Raw genomic sequence first — 19,478 nt, 5'->3', positions numbered from 1 at the left:
TGAAAACACACCCAGTCCACAGAGTTTGTCTCAGAACAGTTCGGATACAGGCAGGTGCGATCTCCATCTCCACAGCCAATAGGCACTTCGCAATTCTGCGCAAGCCTAGGATTGGCTGAACTGTCCTCATTGCTCCAATCCTAGGTTGCCTTACACTGTAGCTGTACATCTGGAACGACTCCAGAATATGTTCAGCAGTGGGATTGGTTATTATGCGACCCGGAAATACAAACATTACGCACACGGGCCGCTAAAGTGAGATCAACACTCGTCTCGGCTACGGGAATCTTCTGTAAGTAATGTATAATTGGTCACATAAGTAAAATCAGAACGGCTTTTATAACAACCTTTTCAAGGTATCCTTGTTGTGAATGAGGTCTGCTCTGCTTCGTTTGTCTGTTGGCAGAGTGAGTCTGCCCATTTGCTGTTCTTCAGTGGCATAGGTGGTAATTTAGCATGATGCCTTGACAGTTCTAGTTGATGTCGTTTGCCCATGCTTTGGAGACTAACTGCCCAACATTGTGGATAAGGAATTATGTTTTGAGTGCAGGTTGGCAGGCACCTTTTCATCTGGATTGCACGATTTGGCGGGTGCATGCTATACAGATGGGGTTTTGATTGTCAAATTGCATTTGGGCACCGAATGGATCTGGATTCAGTCCTTATGTTTTGTTACAGATTCTGAGCTATTTTCATATAGTCCTTAATTAGTTTTAAGTTTCAACTTATTTACGCAGGTTAAAGGCATGTCTAAGTTTACTGCCTTTCGCACGGAGAATATTGGCTGTTTGTTCATGTGTTTAGGTTTTGCACGGGCCCGGACGTAATACTTAAATATGACTTCATAAAAGATTGTCCCTATTCGTTTTTAACGTTTCTTCGTTGCCTTGGTTTACTTTAATCATCAGTAGTTAATCAATAAGGGAGCTATAGAATACACTTTGAAGTGCTTTCTGTTTATATTTGCTGATTCAAGTATGTACTTGTAGGAAGAAAAAATATAGGCTTTAGGTGATTTTCCTACTTTTATTTACCCGCTGAGACTTGAAAATATTGGTCATGCCGGTAAATAAAACGGCCAGGTGACAACCCTACCACATCTGTCTTTATCAACTGAGATCTGCTTTATACTATCATGTTATTGCCTTTGAAATAAGTGGTAACAGTCCATTATTACAAGGTGACAGACTTATAGCACATGTCCAGTACAAAAAACATGTATGCAGACATACAGACCAAGTGTGTAATTCTTAGAAGAACCATTAAAAAACTGCTTGCAGTATATCATTTTAGATGCAAAAACAACAGTTGGTGGACCGAATGCAGAACAATGTCATACATTCACCCCAGTACAGAGATCTGGGCCTAGATCCATCGTTTCTTTTTGCTCACCACACCACCCCAGTTCAGACATGGCCATATGCAAATCAGCCTTGACCCTGTGCCTCATGTGAACAGTCCATCAATGGTTCAGAGCATCGCCGATGGTCCATTTTCACCGCCCTATTTCCACTTAGCCTGTCTGTAGTATAATTGATCTAAGCCAGCTAATACAAAGAATCCATTAAAACAGGGATGTGGAATTCCTATAGCCTGACTCCCAGGACATATTGTTTGGGGTCAAGGGCAACAAGTTTTAATGTGCATTTTGTCCTTGGGACCAGTAGGCCCAGCCCCCTGCAGCACAAACCCTTTGGCTGCAAGTTTGCAGTAGCACATTAAGGGCCAGGGAAGGGCACTGCCTGAAGTTAAGTTATTATTTGTTTGCCTATGTTAATGCTGTTCAAACTTGTATTTATGGTTCAATAATTGAAAGCCTTTATTATTCGGGTGAGCGCTCTAAGTAAATGTAAGTTCTGATCGCACTACTGACAGTGGTTACAGTATAAAAATGTGTACTCGCGGTTTCAAAGTTTAGCAATATGAGGCTATGCATAATGCTCCCAGAATGCTCTCAGATTAGATGCAAATATTTGCAGAAGCTTGAGAGCAAGATTAATGACTGTGCTTTCAATATAAAATGTTCCTAAAAAATGAAAGTAGGAAAAAAAAACATTTTGCTAAACTACTGTGACATTTCAGGTACCGTTTCTTTGCAGCATCATTTAGTAAAATGTGTTGATGCATGCTAGTATTTCGCAAAAATATTCATATTGGAAAATCAGTGTAACCAGTTTCAATAAGATTATGAGAAAAATAAACAAACATTGGCAAAGTCAGTAGGTCTGAAATTAGTGATCAGCTTTTTAGTTTTGCCAATACGTGACTTTCTTTGGCATGGTTTTGTAAAGCCTACTTGATGTGAGAGCTGCCGGGCCCTCACCATTATAACAAACATTGGCAAAAGCAATCAAAATTGGTCTAAAAAAAGCACACACTGCCACATTAGTTACTGCCACTGAACAAAACTACTTTGTGTGCCAATATACTCCTTGTGAAAGTGCTTAATGCCGTCACTCACAGTGAAGCCAGCCGATACAGGGAGAGGGAGAGAGAATTCTAACAAACACAAAAGGTTGTGGTTAACGCCAGACCAAATTAGGGGCAGCTGTATGGCTTTCGTGAATTTACAAGAATTTATAGAAGTAGGGCAAGAAATGTACTCCTGGAAAATATTTGCAAACTGCAGTTTATCATGAGCAAATATGCATGTGTAGATTTGCTCATGCAAAAACCCGAGTGTCTGCAAGGTCATTTTCCCATTAACCACTTTTTTCCCAACTCTGGAAGAAGGTTTACGCCTGCAATTGTCAGGAGTACATTTCCAACATTTCTCAGTATGGGAAAAGATTAGAGAAGAGTTGTTGAAAACCCTTAAAACATCCTAGTTAGTAGATTTGCACAGACTTAAAGGACAATCCAACCCTGGAACTATTGCTTACCACTACCTTCAGACCCAGTATGTAGATCTGCAGAAACGTGGCAACATAAAGAGATTGCTAGTATTCAAAAACTACTATGGTATGAGCCCTGGCATAATCGGAGAGGCTATATAAGAGCTCTTATATAATGAGATTGCTACCATAATTTGTCGCTGAACCACATGGCACCAAAGGGACAAGTGGATTTTGTTACAGGACAAGTAGATTTATGAAGCAACTTGCCCCATGGACAAGTAGATATTTTAATAAATTCCACACCCCTGCGCTGTTACCCAGCCAAGCTTAGATGCTGCTAGCCAGACTTCTGCTACAACCTGCTGGGCTTTTTGAACTCTAAGCTAGACTCACAAGCATTTGTGGGACCTCATCACATACCAACACCCTACAACCAGACCTCACAATCCAACCTCTAGTTCTTAACACCCACCAAACTCACCTTGCCACCCACTAATCGGGAAATGCCCCTTCATCCTTTCCTTGCAGCCCACTATCCACAGCTTATGTCCCAGGAACCAGACCCTGCATCACACTGCCAGACCTTGGCAACATCACTTAGATGTCCTCACCCACAAACAAAACCTTTTTACCACCTACCAAACCACATCACCCAACCTGACCTCACATCAACCAATCTAACCATTCTCCCAACACAAGTCCTTGCACTACAACAGCCAGAGCTCATACTTCCTAACCTAAACCTTCCCTTCACCATCCAGGCCTCAGGACACAGCAGACAGGGATCAGCACTTACAATTGAATGTTGGAAGTTGGATAGATTGTGGTCCACCTTGATAACCTTGTGACCTCCTTTTCAGCTCTCAAATATGTTACCCAGACCTCACCTTTCACTAGCCAGATCTCATATTTCACATACCAGAGATTACAGCTTTTGTCCCAGCTACCAGACCCTGTGACACCCCTGCAAGACCACACCAACCGGACCTCAGCTCCTTCTAAGAGAGTATCAGGATTTACCAAACAGACTTCAGTTCCAACCAACTTGCTCTTGTGCCCCACCAGCCTGACCTTGTGTCCCACCAGACAGCCCTTGCAGCCCACCAGCTGGACCTTGAGATCCAGTAGCCAGGCTACACAACCCATCAGCCAGGTCAAAAGTCAGTTTATGTCTTCATTCTATTAATTTGGAGTCAGAGAAACAAAAGTAGAGGATTGTGTACAGTTGATTGTCTGAAAACAGTGCTGTACAAAGTTTGTGAATGAAAGGCTGTAGGAATTAGGTTTTGTTTTCTAACACACATTTAAATATCTAATACGTGATATTGGTATAAAAGCACATGTTTGTAACTCTCCGATAAAAAACAAGAATGTAGTAGGATGAAAACAAATCAGAACACTTTACTTGGTGATGTGCAAATGATAATTTCTGCTAAAACCCAACTTTCAAAGATTATTGTTTATACGCTATATCATTTTATTTATCTTAGTGCAAACATTTGTGGCCATTTCAATAGAAATTGTGCTGTCTGTAAATGACAGTGCAGTACCACATCATGCTTTAGTAATATATTTGTTAAAAGGGAGTTTTTACACATGAACTGAGAAACATTCTTGCCCCTGTCCTCACAGCAATGCTATTAGTGGACTAATAGGCAAGTCAGGGGTCATGCATACCCTATATGGGAGCTAGACTTTTGTTATATATGGAGCAAACATTTAGGGCCATATTTATGTAAAAGTAATGCAGTGCAACTAGTCACCTAGCTGTGCGGTGCTGAGTTCCAGGGCAGGAATGTGTCATTTTTTACAATACAGCCATTGCTGCCCTTTCCCCCAGTGCTTGCGCACAATGGGCTGCCTAGCGCCAACACTTGCACCCTTCTACCATGGTGCAAGGGTGCCTGTGTTGCATGCACGATTTTTTTTGTGCAGGAACGGACACCTTCCTGCACAAAAACAATTCCCTGAGGCATATTCATCTATGTGTGCTGTAGAATGCAGCACACAGTGAAAGAGGAAGTAAAAAGGAGAAATTAAGATATTTTTACCATTGTGACGCATTACAATGTCTACCAGCAGTAGTAAATCTGGGAATGCGATAAAATCCATGTCAGTTGCGTGGGTTTGTTTGCCCTAAGTTGGCAGGGTATGCCCAGACGTGGGTCCCTTGCTCACTTTGCCATTGGATTCAAGCTAGCCTGGCTGATGACGGCTGATCAGCCAGAAACCGGTACCAGGATGCTTGCTTCCGGTCCAGGGAAGACATGGCTTAGCAGATCGGGCTGGACTGTTACCATGAGGCACAGGGTCAGACTGGTTTGCATATGGCCATATCTGAACTGGGGTGGCGGCGTGAGCTAAAAAATGATGATGGATTAAACCCCGATCAGTTGACTGGGGGTGAGGGCTTGCAATGTTCAACACTTCGTCCAATATCCCCTTTGGTTTTGCTTTGTTCGCCCTAAGTTGGCAGGGTATGCCCAGACGTGGGTGCCTTGCTCACATTGCCACTGGATTCAAGCTAGCCTGGCTGATTAGCCAGAAACCGGTCCCAGGATGTTTGTTTCCGGTCCAGGGAAGACATGGCTTGGCAGTACATGCTGGACTGTTCCCATGAGGCACAGGGTCAGACTGATTTGCATAGGGCCATGTCTGAACTGGGGTGGCGGAGTGAGCTAAAGAATGATGATGGATTAAACCCAGATCAGTTGACTGGAGGTGATTGCTTGCAATGTTCAACAATCCGTCCATCATCCCCTTTGGTTTTGCTTAGTTGCGTGGGCACGCTCATGCAACGCCTTTCCAGGACAGAGCAATGCAACGCAGCAATTTGCAGTGCGTTGTGTTAGTCCTGATATATCAAGCCACTCAGGGCCACGAATCACACAATTTGAGACCAGTTCATACGTCCAGTACATTACAATTACGTCGACTAGATTATTCAAGTTACTAAACCTGTAGGTCTAGTAACATTTTTACGTTTTTTTACAGACCTTTTAAACTGACGTTAGAATCCACCAGACCCCAGGACCCGCCAGCCCAACTTCTCGACTCGCAAGTCACAAATAAGGATCAAATAGGGAAAACTCGGGATCCACAAGGTGAGTTGAAGGACATCATTGCCCATTAGCTGGATGTCATAACCCACAAAAATGACATCACAACACAGCAGATGAACACAAAAAGCCTGTTACTGAGCTTCAGTGCATTGTAGTCATACCTCTGCTCCCAAAAATGGACCTCGGCTCCCTCCCACGATCTGGACCCCATGACTCTTGCCAAACCACAAGCCCCACATGCTATAAATTAGGACCTACCTGTTGGAGGGATCCATGTTAGACCTCAGGGCCTACTGTTGGAACCTCAAAACCCATTAGCCAGACCCAGGGAGTCAAATTCCAGACTACAGGATTGATCATAAGAAAATACAGTTAGCAACTGTTGTACTGCGGTTGTGGAAGTATGCTCTTGTGCTTAGGCTTAATCTTCCATTATTGTCCTTCTGTTCGTCATCCTAGCCATGATTATCCTCTTGGTCCTCTGACTTCTTAAATTCATTTGTTTTTTGGTCCTCCTCTCCCCTTTTAGGCCTCTGCGGATCTTGTAAAGCCGTTTTCGCTAACTGAGGACCTCTCCGCTTACCGCATACGCTTGGGTCGCCCGACCCATCCCCTTTTGTACGGGTCTTGGTGTAATCATAAAACCAGCTAGATCAATCTTATTGCACCCCAAACTTATCAGAGGATGCCAGATGTTTAGTGACTTATCCTCTGCGTCTTCATATTCTAGCCGGGCCATAGCAAATGTGGCTTTAAGCCAGTCCTCTCTTTTTGGTGGGAGGGGATCTTTCCATTTCTTACAGATCTCTCTCCGCACCAACAAAATAATATATAATAAAAGACCTCTGTGTAGCTGTGAGGCTTCCTGGGTAAAGAAACCATAGTCTCCGAATAAAACTAGTGAGAAATTGACATCAATCCTGATTTTAAAAATATCCCGAAGTGAGTCACCCACCTCGTTCCAGAAAGGTTGAAATTCTGAGCACTCAAAAAAGACATGAAAGTCATTAGCTAGATGTGTGTGACATCTTGAACATTTGGGTGGAGGTACTGGAGCGGACTTTGCTATCCTTGCAGGTGTATAATAGAGTCTATTAATCACAAAAAAATGATTCTTTTTCAGGCAGGCAGGTTTTATATACTTATATAGTGTCTTCAATGAAGGCTCAAAAAGGAACTCTACTGAGGATTCCAAGGGGGTTCGGTTCCATACCGCCTCTAGGGGAGGAATCACTAGATCTTCCGCTTCTAGTAGGTGGTGATACCAAATCGAGATTTCCTTTTTAGGTCTCGTAGAGAGACCTTTTGCCATCCATCCACAAAGCTGACTTTTTACGATAAGGATTTTCAACAGTTCACGTGAAATCACGTGACCACAAGCTCCTCGTGCACGAGCTTGCATTCGATCATCAAAGGCACACAAGCTTCTCCCAGCAGGCAGCCCACCCCCCTCCCTCTCCATATGGTCACTCGAGTTGCAGGCAGCCCACCCCCTCCCTCTAATCTGACATCTGCCCCGAGGCTTCTGCCTATCGGCCTCCCTCCCACCTCCCCCCTAATTGCTTTCCTTCAAAGAGATCCGCTCCGCAGCTAATCAGCCTGCCCACCCCCTCCCTAACTCACTCACATTTCTCCTCCCACCAGCCCATCGCAGCCTGCCCAGCCGTCTCTCCCTACCCCTAAACCCCCCACCACCTCTCGATATTGCTGCTTGTTTTCTCTTTCTTTTAAACACAAACACCCACTTAGATGTCTCATTTCCACAAAGTGCTTTTACCTCAGAGACTGCCATCACCTGCGACTTGCGGCCTTTGTCTCCTTTCAGCCTGAGCTCCCCTCACCCGCTCCAGGGGGTTCTAGGAGAAGGAAAACACCCAGCTGCAGCTTTCAAAAAATAACAGCTGCGCGGTGCGAGGCGGACGTCACGGCAGCGCTTGAGGGAAGTGCTATGCCTTCACCTGGGCGATAAGCGCTTAATGCAACCCAATGTCAGGGCTGGGAGTTCATGCCCGCATATATTTCCGCAAACATCCATTTGGTCATTTGATATGGACAACCGGTACTTCATTCCAAAGCATGTTTAATTCCACTACACAGCAGGTTAGCCTTAGGTTTTAATTAAATTCAGTACCGAAGGGGAGCTCTTACATAGCTACGAAGTGGCCCCATGCCAGTTGTGATACGAAATTCACTCCTGTATTTTTAGCCAAGAGAAAGTTGCATTATGGGCCAAATATTCCTAGTATTGTACATGTTGTTGGCTACAAAGCAGGATATGTCTGAAAGTGCCACACATAAAATGGGGCAAAATGGCAGCTTTGCTCATGAAATAACGGGGCAAAGTGGCAGATATGCTCATGAAATAACGGGGCAAAGAGGCAGCAATGCTCGTGAAATAACGGGGCAGATACGAACACGAAATAAACCAATGCTTACAGTGCAGGGAGGTATTTTTGCTCTGAATTTACAAATACCCTTATGTACCTAGTCCAGTGAAAGTGAGGGACCGGCACACACAATTCCAGTACCGCAGGCAAATGTTTGTCTCAAAAAAGAAACCATGCCAATCTGAGACACTGCAAGGACAAAGAAAACAAGGTCAGGAAGTAAAGTGAGCATGCATGTTGCCACATGAGCGACAAAGACATGAATTCCTATGGCTAGATAATAACATTTCATCACAACCTCAACAACTAAGTGCTAGGAAGCCATCACATTGAAGGATGCCGCAGATGCACACTCCTGCCAGCTGTTAAAAGTGTTTCAGGGTGGTACAAATCATGTCAGGGCACCGTTCAATGCAGCATAGGGAGGTTAGTGAGGTCAGTGAAGGTGGTGTGTCAAAAATAGCATCTCTCATAATCTCACAATAATAGAGGTCGACTTAAGTCATACACGGTATGCTCAAGCTTGACTTTGTTATTAAATGCACTGAGATACTACATGGCAATGGGTTGCAAAAATGCCTCCTTCAACATGGCATATGCATACTAAGGTTCAGAGCCGAACACAGTCAGTAAGTGTTTATTTGTTATCTTAGTCTTGAAAACATCGTACAACCATATCTTAATAAATCACCTCTTTCATATAAATACACATGAAATCACTTTGTGCAATCTATACATATAATTTATCGATTACTAAAAAGGAAAACTGCTTTAAAAAGTCCCACTAAAAAAATCAAATAAAATGCCTTTGTTGGCGACTGCAAATCTTCCTAAGGCACATATCACATCCAAATATCGCATATCAGTTAAAAGTGCTATTGTTTGCCTCCGTTCATGGATACCCTATTTAAGAAAGAGAGGTTTTGAAATTATTTCCCGTGGTGTCTGAAACTTTAAGCAATGTAAAAGAATGTGCAAGTTGTCACAATTTACATTTATTCCACTAGTGCATTTTCTGTGTTCATCCATCATAGCCACTTTTGTCTTAGTATTGCTGTTGCACGGGTTTAGACCTTTTCAAAAATGTTAGTGTTTCTGATATAAATGTGGGGTTTGGTTTTGCGTCAACATAAGGAGCCTTACACAGCGAAAAAAGACACCAAGTGATGTGAATGTAGCAGAGTTAAGGGATGCCTATATCTGCGTGGGAACCACAAAATGTAAATATGGTATTGCTTTCTGCATCTCGCTGTGTCTCAGGCGAACTGAAAAAGCACTGCCAGGGATTGGCTCGTTATTAATAAGTGGTGGATTTGGCCCTAAATGCTATTGATCGGTTATGCCCATGACAAGGGAGAAGTCTAGAATCTTTCCACGAGGACACAAATATCACATGTGACCAAACCTGAGAAGATCGAGCATAGCATAACAAAGCATAGCATAACAAAACATAGCAAAACAAAACCTAGCAAAACACAACAATCCATAGCATACATAACAAAACATAGCATAGCATTTTCTATCATTGGTGACTTGAATCTCCATTTTGACACTTTGTGTCTTTCTTCTGTGGGAGGGATGGTGGCGGACCTTGAGGCCCTTCAATTGTTCCAGCTGGTCTCGGACCCCACTCATAGTGGTGGCCACACTCTGGACCCCTTTTTTTCTAACTTAGAAGGGGTTACAGTGCCCCCCCCCTCCCCCTGACCTGGTCAGACCACTCACTCGTGACCATTCACTGTCCTCTTGATGAAGCCCCACTTAAGGTGCCACTGCGAGCCATGCCCAGACGGCGCTGGAGCAAATTAAAGGCGGAAGATCTCCACCGCCTTCTCACTGACGACCCACTGGGTGCAGTGGAGAACGTGGAGTCTGGTTATGACCATTTCTGCAGATGGGTAACCAGGGCCCTCGACTCCCTTATCCCGATGGTTTCCAGTAAGTGTGGCTCCCGCGCCCCTAGTCCCTGGTATGATGCCAATCTGAGGGCTCTGAAAAATGTCTGCAGACGTGCAGAGAGAGACTGGAGGAAGAGGTATGACAGCAGCAAAAAAACCCTGTATATGGCTGCGGTCAAGTCTTATCACCGCGCGGTTTGTAGAACCCGGGCTGAATACTGTTGGGCCCAACTCAGCCCGCCCAAGCACTGCAGGAGCGAAGCATGCACCAGTCCCCTTCCCGTATCCACCGGAAGCCCACTGATTAGAATCCACAGTGAGCCCTCCAGTGAACCCGAAAAGAGGGTGGTTAAATACGAGACACCAAGTCTCCCACCCTGTAGTATTGCAGGACACGGCTCCCTCCTTCACGCTTCCGCACCTGTGGTAAAGGGAGAGAATGTCTCTCAAGAACAGTATGAATACAGTCTATTCATTCATGGCCATGGTCCACCAAAACATCATACACCAACCCCCTCTCTCTCCTTACCAGTGGTAAGTGCAGGTTTAGCTTCGTGTAGGCACTGGGTTCTCCTCTAATATAATGCTCCAGGGAGGTATAAACCCAGTCAGGGGCAACAAAACAAAAGATGTCCTGCAAGCACTGGAGGTGCATAAACAGCACCGTGCAAAATAAAGGGGAAAAAGAAAGCTGGAGACAAGATACAGAATGCCAGCTACAAAAAACCCCTTCTATAATATTTATGGTTTAAAAAAGGGACCAAGGGAATGGCTAATACTCTTCCTTCAGAGCGCCAGCGTTCTGTGTTTACACAGCGTCCTGTGCAAACCTGCTCCGCTCACCCCGCCTCTCAGAGACCCTATGGTTCAGTTTAACCACCAGATCGATAAACGCTGAACAATCCTCCGGTGGATCAACCACTTGTGACACAATGTCCTTTAGTTCTTCACAGAGACCTTGGTAGAATATTGATGTTCTCTTTTCAGTGGGCCAATGGGTTTCAGAAATCAGTCTGTTAAAGGAAGCAATATAGGACAACAAATCCTGTCTGCCCTGCCGGAGCTTCATCAATTCTGCATCACTTGCCTGCATAAACGCATGCTTGGCAAACAGTCCCCGCATCAGTTCTTTAAATGCGTCATAATTATATAATACCCGATCATCGTTATCTACCAAGGGTATAGCCCATTGAGCAGCATTGCCAGCCAAATAGGAGATTGTAAAGGCCACTTTTGCGGAATCATCAGGGAAGGCACTTGGTCTACACATGAAATGCAGCTGGCACTGGGTCATAAACATCCCAAATTTCTCGCTATCTCCCGTAAATCTCTCGGGAGCAGCTAGTGGCACTGCGACCGGAGAAGACACTGTAACGTTAATGGGGTTGCTGGAACTGCTACCTCCCGTTACCCCCTGACCCGTCCCCCCGCCATACTGAAAGGTCGCAGGGTGAATGATGGAAGAGGTTCCCCTTTGATGTAACTGCTCCCTCGCCCTAACGGCCACTAATTCCTGTTTTAATCCAGCATTTTCCTGCTGCAGATCCTGGACCTGTGACTGTAAAGTCTGCAAGGCCCCCATAATGTCCTGCAAAGAGGGACCTCCTGGGCCCTCACCCACCGCATTCCCATCCACGTCCATGTTCGCTCAGGCAGTGCTAAATACGTGGGCTCGATATTCTGTTGGGCCCAACTCAGCCCGCCCAAGCACTGCAGGAGCGAAGCATGCACCAGTCCCCTTCCCGTATCCACCGGAAGCCCACTGATTAGAATCCACAGTGAGCCCTCCAGTGAACCCGAAAAGAGGGTGGTTAAATACGAGACACCAAGTCTCCCACCCTGTAGTATTGCAGGACACGGCTCCCTCCTTCACGCTTCCGCACCTGTGGTAAAGGGAGAGAATGTCTCTCAAGAACAGTATGAATACAGTCTATTCATTCATGGCCATGGTCCACCAAAACATCATACACCAACCCCCTCTCTCTCCTTACCAGTGGTAAGTGCAGGTTTAGCTTCGTGTAGGCACTGGGTTCTCCTCTAATATAATGCTCCAGGGAGGTATAAACCCAGTCAGGGGCAACAAAACAAAAGATGTCCTGCAAGCACTGAAGGTGCATAAACAGCACCGTGCAAAATAAAGGGGAAAAAGAAAGCTGGAGACAAGATACAGAATGCCAGCTACAAAAAACCCCTTCTATAATATTTATGGTTTAAAAAAGGGACCAAGGGAATGGCTAATACTCTTCCTTCAGAGCGCCAGCGTTCTGTGTTTACACAGCGTCCTGTGCAAACAGCGGAATGACCCAAAACGTCACTTCCGCGTACCCAACGATGTGGACAGACGCCTAAGCCTAGACGTCTTCCTGCGCGACTGACGATGGAAAAATGAACAGCGCGCAATATCGCCGGAAAACAGAACGGGAGCCCCCGCTTCTGTAACAGTGACACACAAAAAATATACCGGCACTAGAAGGAAGGAACAAGAACAAAAAGGCTAAAAGGGTAAGGACCAGTATTACGAGTAGTAGAAAAAACGGGGAAAATGAACAAGGGGGAAGGGGAGGGAACTAACTTACTAACTACTCACGGACGAAGGTTCAGGAACAGCAAAGAACAGGGATGAATAGGGAAAAAAGCGGACTTGAATTCCCCACGAGCCCGTGGGAAACTAAATGGAGTGGAAGCAACAGAACTCCAATACTGCAGAACCTCAAGCTGGATAACAAGGCCACAACGTTGGCGATATCGAGCAATGAGCATAGAAAAAGGACACCAATATATACCCAGCCCCTGGTCATGTGATGGTGGCCCATGGTCACAGAAACAGGACTGACTACATTTCCCTAACAAATACTACGCCCTGGAGTTTCGCAATAGTGGGAATCCTGTTAAAACCATCTTTAAGGCCCTTAAAGACCTTGTGGCAAGGAAGCCGGCCGGTAACTCCATCAGCTCCAATACTCATTGTGAAGCGCTGGCGGCTTTCTTCCTGGAGAAGGTCCAGACCATATATAGGGCCTTCCCCTCCTCCACTGCACAAACCAGTATGGGGCCTCCCATCCGGTTGGATCAGGTGGTGCTAGACTCTCTCCCCTCTCTCTCTTTGGAGTCTTACACGGCCTTGGCTCTCCGAGTTAAGTCGGGGTCGCCGGAAGACCCGCTCAAGCCACCTATGTTCAGAGACCAGGTTTTTGCTCGCCCGGTTTGCGACTTAATCAACACGTCGCTATCATCAGGCCAGGTGCCTTTGAAATGGAAGCATGCGGTAGTAATGCCCATTTTGAAAAAAACATCTCTCGACCCTACAAAATCGGAGAACTACCACCCGATTTCGCTTCTCCCGTGGCCAGCCAAACTCGCGGAGGCGCATGTCAACACCGCCCTCACTGGTCATCTGTCGCGTGCCAACATTCTGGATGACACCCAGAATGGTTTTCGGGCTGGCCACAGTACGGAGACAGCACTGTTATCTATGGTCGAGCACCTTCGGGTAGTTCTGGATGCAGGTCAAACGGCGGCGCTTGTTTTGTTAGACCTAAGCGCCGCCTTTGACACGGTCTCCCATGACATTCTCCTGCAACGTCTTGAGGAGATAGGGGTGATCGGCACTGCACACCAGTGGTTCCGTTCGTTTCTCAGGGATCGTTCCTTCTGTGTGGCGTCCCCGCCCTACCAGTCCAAATGTCATCCTCTGTCTCTTGGAGTCCCACAGGGTTCCTCGCTGAGCCCCACGTTGTTTAACATCTACGTGAGGCTGCTGGCTGAGGTTGTGAAGCTCTGTGGTATGACCATGGTGTCGTACGCAGATGACACCCAGCTAGCGGTCACGATCAGCGGGGACTCTGGGGTGGATGCCCCAAGATTCAGAGAAGGACTCAGGGCGGTGGCTGGTTGGATGACGTCCAACTGTCTCCAACTAAACGCCAAAAAAACGGAGGTGATGATCTTTGGGAAGCGGACGGACCTATGGGGAGATACTTGGTGGCCCTCTGAGCTGGGGCCGACCCCCACTCCGGTTGCGGAGATCAAAAACCTTGGTGTTTGGCTGGACCCTTCCCTCAACTTCGTTGGCCACACCAAAAGGACGGCGGCTTGCTGCTTCGGCATCCTGCGCAATCTGCGCCCTGCCCTTAAATACTTCGATGCCGCAACTCGTCAATTGGTGGTGCAAGCAACGGTTTTGGCGCGGTTGGACTATGCCAGCTCCCTTTTTATAGGATTAAACCAGGCTGAGTTAACCCGACTTCAAAGAGTGCAGAACGCTGCGGCCAGAGCGATCGTAGGTCTTCCTAGGTTTTGCTCGGCCGGTCCATCTTTGCGAGCCTTGCATTGGTTACCCGTTAGGCAGCGGATCCACTTTAAAGTTTTGTGCCTTTCCTTCAAAATTCTGAAGGGCCTATCACCTCCCTTACTGCACCAACTCTTGCGCCCTTACATCCCGGGCCGCACTCTGCGCTCGCTAGACCAAGAATTAGCGTTAGCCCCTCGGTTCAAACTCAGTCGGGTGGGGGGTCGCTCTTTTAAGGTGCGGGCAGCCGCACTCTGGAACGCTCTCCCTTTGAAACTCCGGACCTTTGGTGACCTGCTCTCCTTCCGCAAGGCCGCTAAAACTCATTTATTTTCTGAGCTTTGTTAAATCCTTCACTCCCCATTTTCTTAATAATTATTTCTGTTCCCAGTTGTGTTGTGTTCGCCACCTTGTCGGTGCGCCGGGACGCTCCTTCGCTGGAGCAGCCGTGCGCAATACAAATAGCACTAACATAACATAACATAACATAACAAAACACAACATAGCATAACAAAACAAAGCTTAGCATAGCATAACAAAACATAGCATAACAAAGCATAGCATAACAAAGCATAGCATAACAAAACATAGCATACCAAAACAAAGCATAGCATAACAAAGTATAGCATAACAAAACATCTCATAACAAAGCATAGCCTATCAAAACACAACAAAACATAGCATAGCATAAGAAAACACAACAAAACATAGCATGGCTTAACAAAACATAACAAAACATATAATAGCATAGCAAAACACAGCATAGCATACCAAACACAGCAAAACATAGCATAGCATAACAAAACATAGCATAGCAAAACAAAGCATTGCATAATAAAACACAACATAGCATAGCATAACAAAACATAGCATAGGATAGCAAAACTAAACATAGCATAGCATAACGAAACAAAGCTTCGGATAGCAAAACAAAACATTGCATAGCATAACAAAACATAGCATAACATAACAAAACATAGCATAACAAAACACAACAAAACATGGCATGGCATAACAAAACATAGCATAGCATAATAAAACACAACAAAACCTAGCATAGCATATCAAAGCATAGCAGAGCAAAACATAGCATAGCATAACAAAACAGCATAGCATAGCATAACAAAACATAGGATAGCAAAACAAAACATAGCATAGCATCACTCAGCACCACCACAGCATCACTCTGTGGCACCACAACATCACTGAGCTCCACCACAGCATCAATCTGTGCAACCATTCAACAACAACTGGTTCAAATATGTTATCTCAATGTTTCAAGCTTTATTACAAATGTAACAAAAAGATGTTAATATTTGACATATGTTCTTGGATTTTCGTCACAATAAAATACACTGAACATAATCTTCACAAATGTTATTTACAAAAGTTTAAGCTATTGCCATTATAAATTACAATAACTTTTATTCAAGTATTGATTATTAATTATTAAAAAAAATTAAAAACCATTGTTATTTGTAATATCAATACATGTAAGTCACGTAAATACAACACATATTGCATTACAAATGCTATAGGTGTCACATTTGCGAAAGTTATAACTATTGGCATGGTAAATGACAAAGCTATTAATTTCGCTATTTTCAAAAACAAAACCTAAATAAAAAATTTGTCATTTACAATACCAATAGCTCAAACTTTCCTAATGCGAACCTATTGCATTGCAAATGCTTGTTAATTGAGAGAGCAGATTGACACAGCCTCTCAATCACTCCATTTACCCTTACTTCCTCCCTCTCTGCATCATACCAAGATACTAGCTGTAAGTATTTGAATCTAGATAGTCTTGTACCTATCTTAACTCTCAGATATTCCCAGGGGTGTACTCCTTCAGATTCTGCTAACTCTATCCAGGTATTAATACCTGCCCTCTTTATAGGCAAGGCCAGACTGTCTCTCAGGCACTCCGGAGTTCCAGGCGATTCCCAGACTGGTGCCAAGTCCGAGTAATAGCCTATCCCCCAACTGAGTCTTACCCTGTGCCACAGCTCCAGAGCTGCCCTCAAAACCTTCAGACGTACCCGCTTAAAGAATCTGGGGGACCCAAACTTGTACAGAAATGCCCCGCCTCCTCTTCCTCCTCCCTCAGCTCTCACCATTTCTCCCAACAGCCTACCCCAAGCTGACTCATCAGGTTTAACAAGTAGCATCCGGATGCTCTTAAACTGAAATGCTACTGCATACAGGCCGAAATCAGGAAGGGCCAACCCTCCTTTGATTAGTCTACGTCTGAGTTTTTTCCAGGCCAGTCGGACCCCCTTGTCCCCCCCACACAAAGCTCCCAATCTTGCTCTGTACCTTACTAATGCTTTTTTTCGAGAAGGTTAGAGGAATATTAGTAAATAGATAGGAAAGTTTAGGAAGAATGACCATCTTTACCAAATTGATTTTCCTGTAAATGGTTAAGGGGAGATTCCTCCACCTACTGAAAAGACGGTCTATTTCTTTGGTAACTCTGTCTAGATTAATCTGAGGGATTTTTTCCAGATCTTTCACAATATAAATCCTCAGATATCGAAACTCTGTTCTAACTGGTCCTCCCCACTGCTCCAAATTCCAACACATAACCTCTGTTTTTGATCTATTAACCGCATAGCCTGACATGGTCCCAAATTCGACCAATAACTCCTCAACCCGAGGAATCGCCACCTCCGGGTCACTCGTATATAATATCAGGTCATGTGCATAAAGGGCTAATTTAGAGCTGTAGTGTTCAGACCTATAAGGGCAGATTGATTTATTGAACCTTATAGCTTGTGCCAAGGGTTCTATATATATATTGAATAAAAGAGGGGAGATGGGACACCCCAGCCTAGTTCCTCGCTTGATATTAATACTTGATGTTAATAGACCATTTAAGAGAATCCGCGCAGAGGTTCCCTGATAGCAATTTCGTAAGGTTTGGATGAAAATGGGACTGAATCCCATTACCTTAAAAACCTCCCAAAAGTACACCGAGCAGACTCTATCGAAAGCCTTGGCCGCGTCTAATGGGACTACGGCCAAGTGGTCAGATCTCTGAATGGCTTGATCTATATTGCCTATTAAAAGATGTGTCTGCTCCTGGATATGCCTTCCAGCCACGAACCCCTTCTGATCTGTATGTACCAGCTTGGGAACCAGTTTTGCCAATCCCCCCGCCAAAATGCCCATAAAGATTTTATCATCGCATTTAGCAGAAAATTGGCCGATATGAGTCAGCCCTTAAAGGATCCTTGCCTGGCTTTAAAATCAGAACAATTATGGCCTCCTTCCACGAGTTGGGTACTCTACCCGCAGGACAATATACTGAATCAAAAGCAGTGCCCAGAAGGGGGACAGCTCTTCAGTAAGATGCTTATATACTTCACTTGGAAGTGAGTTTGAGCCAGCAGCTTTTTTATTCTTCGATTTTTTTAATCTGCTCTAAGATTTCTTCCAACGCGATAGGAGCATCTAAACTATTCCTACCCTCTTCAGACAAGGCGGGCAATAGTTTATTGCTCAGCCATGAGCGAATGGAACACGGGGATGGAGCCAAATCCTCTTTATAGAGGTCTTAGAACAGCGAAAGAAGGCAGGTTTGCATATCCTCATTTTTTTTACTTGATGTCTCTCCGTTACCATTAACGATCAGTTCTTTAATGTCGTTTCTGGTACGGTCAACTCTGGCTTTCCATGCCACTAAAGCTCCTGCTTTTTCCCCATACTCAAAATTTTGCATATTTCTAGCGTCCCATTGCGCTCTACACCTTGCATCCAATTTTCCTCTATACTCCTGTCGTGCCTCGTCCAGGACCTGCAAAACTCGTGAAAGGTGCTCTGAGTCCCCATTATTTAAGCCATTTCTGTCCTTCTCCAACTTACTTATTCTTTCCTCAATGTTTTTTAATACCCCGGCCTCTGCCCTATTCTTGGAGCATATGATGCCGTGTAGTCTCCCCTTTAGGCATGCCTTATAGGAATCCCAAATAAAGTCCATAGTTGAAGATCCCATATTCAAGGGAAAAATTCTAAAGAGAAAGACTTCATAGTCTCAATAACTTCAGGGTCGAGAAGCATGGCCTTCTTTAGTGTCCATCTTGGCTGTACCTGCAACCCTTTATTCTGAAACATAAACTGCAATGGTGCATGGTCTGAAAGGTGGCTTGGCATAACGGTAATCCCCTCTATGTCATTTGAGAACTGTCTATCTGTGACTTCCTCTCCTCTGCCAAGCCTCTGCAGTGTGGGGTCCCTCAGGGCTCATCCCTGAGCCCTACACTTTTTAACATATTTGTGGCCCCACTTGCTAGGCTTGTAAGATCCTTTGGACTGGAAGTACTGTCGTACGCTGACGACACCCAGATTATGGTCTCCCTCTCTCAATCTGTGGAGAACACGGCCTCTAACTTCAGGAACTGCATGGAAGCAGTGACAGGCTGGATGACCTCAAATTTCCTCAAACTAAATGGGGAAAAGACCGAGGTCCTCATCTTTGGAGGTAAACAAGATGTCTGGTCGGCCGACTGGTGGCCCCCTGCCCTTAGAATGTGTCCCAAGCCCTCCCTTGTCGCTCGTAATCTGGGTGTTATCCTCGACACCACACTTTCCTTTGACAAGCAAGTCAACAGGACTGTCTCCACCTGCTGTGGTGTCCTAAGGATCCTGAGAAAACTCACACACTACCCTTCCCCGGAAGCCCGGAAACAAGTCTCGGTGGCTCTCATCTCCCCTCGTCTGGACTATTGTAACGCCCTCTATTTAGGTATTAGCAAAAGGCTGGTCCATCGTTTACAAGTTGTCCAGAATGCAGCAGCAAGGTTTGTTGCTGATGGCCCCAGGCGTTCTTCAGGATCCTTGATTAGAAAGAACCTTTACTGGCTTACTGTGCAGGCCAGGATAAATTTCAAGGTATTAGTTCCTACCTACCGTGCTCTTCACGGATCTGGTGCAGAAGACATTAGATCTCTTGTGTCCTTTTACACCCCAGGCAGGGCCTTGCGCTCTGCCAACAAAAACCTTTT

General features: G+C 45.1%; 1 protein-coding gene across 2 annotated transcripts in view; it reads left to right on the top strand.

The window, feature by feature from the left end:
* Positions 1-212: 212 nt before the first annotated feature.
* MAPKAP1 (MAPK associated protein 1) overlaps positions 213-19,478 on the top strand; it is a 928,195-nt gene continuing 908,929 nt past the window's right edge. The window contains exons 1-2 of one of the 2 annotated variants that reach the window (XM_086924702.1): positions 213-292; positions 5,832-5,941. The gene's annotated coding sequence lies outside the window, so the exon portion shown is untranslated. The remainder of the gene's footprint in view (positions 293-5,831; positions 5,942-19,478) is intronic. The other variant, XM_086924701.1, reaches the window with a different exon arrangement.

The sequence above is a fragment of the Lissotriton vulgaris genome, chromosome 5 (assembly GCF_964263255.1).
Source record: "Lissotriton vulgaris chromosome 5, aLisVul1.2, whole genome shotgun sequence".
In the NCBI taxonomy this organism is placed as follows: domain Eukaryota; kingdom Metazoa; phylum Chordata; class Amphibia; order Caudata; family Salamandridae; genus Lissotriton; species Lissotriton vulgaris.
This window is presented reverse-complemented; position numbering and strand designations above follow the sequence as displayed.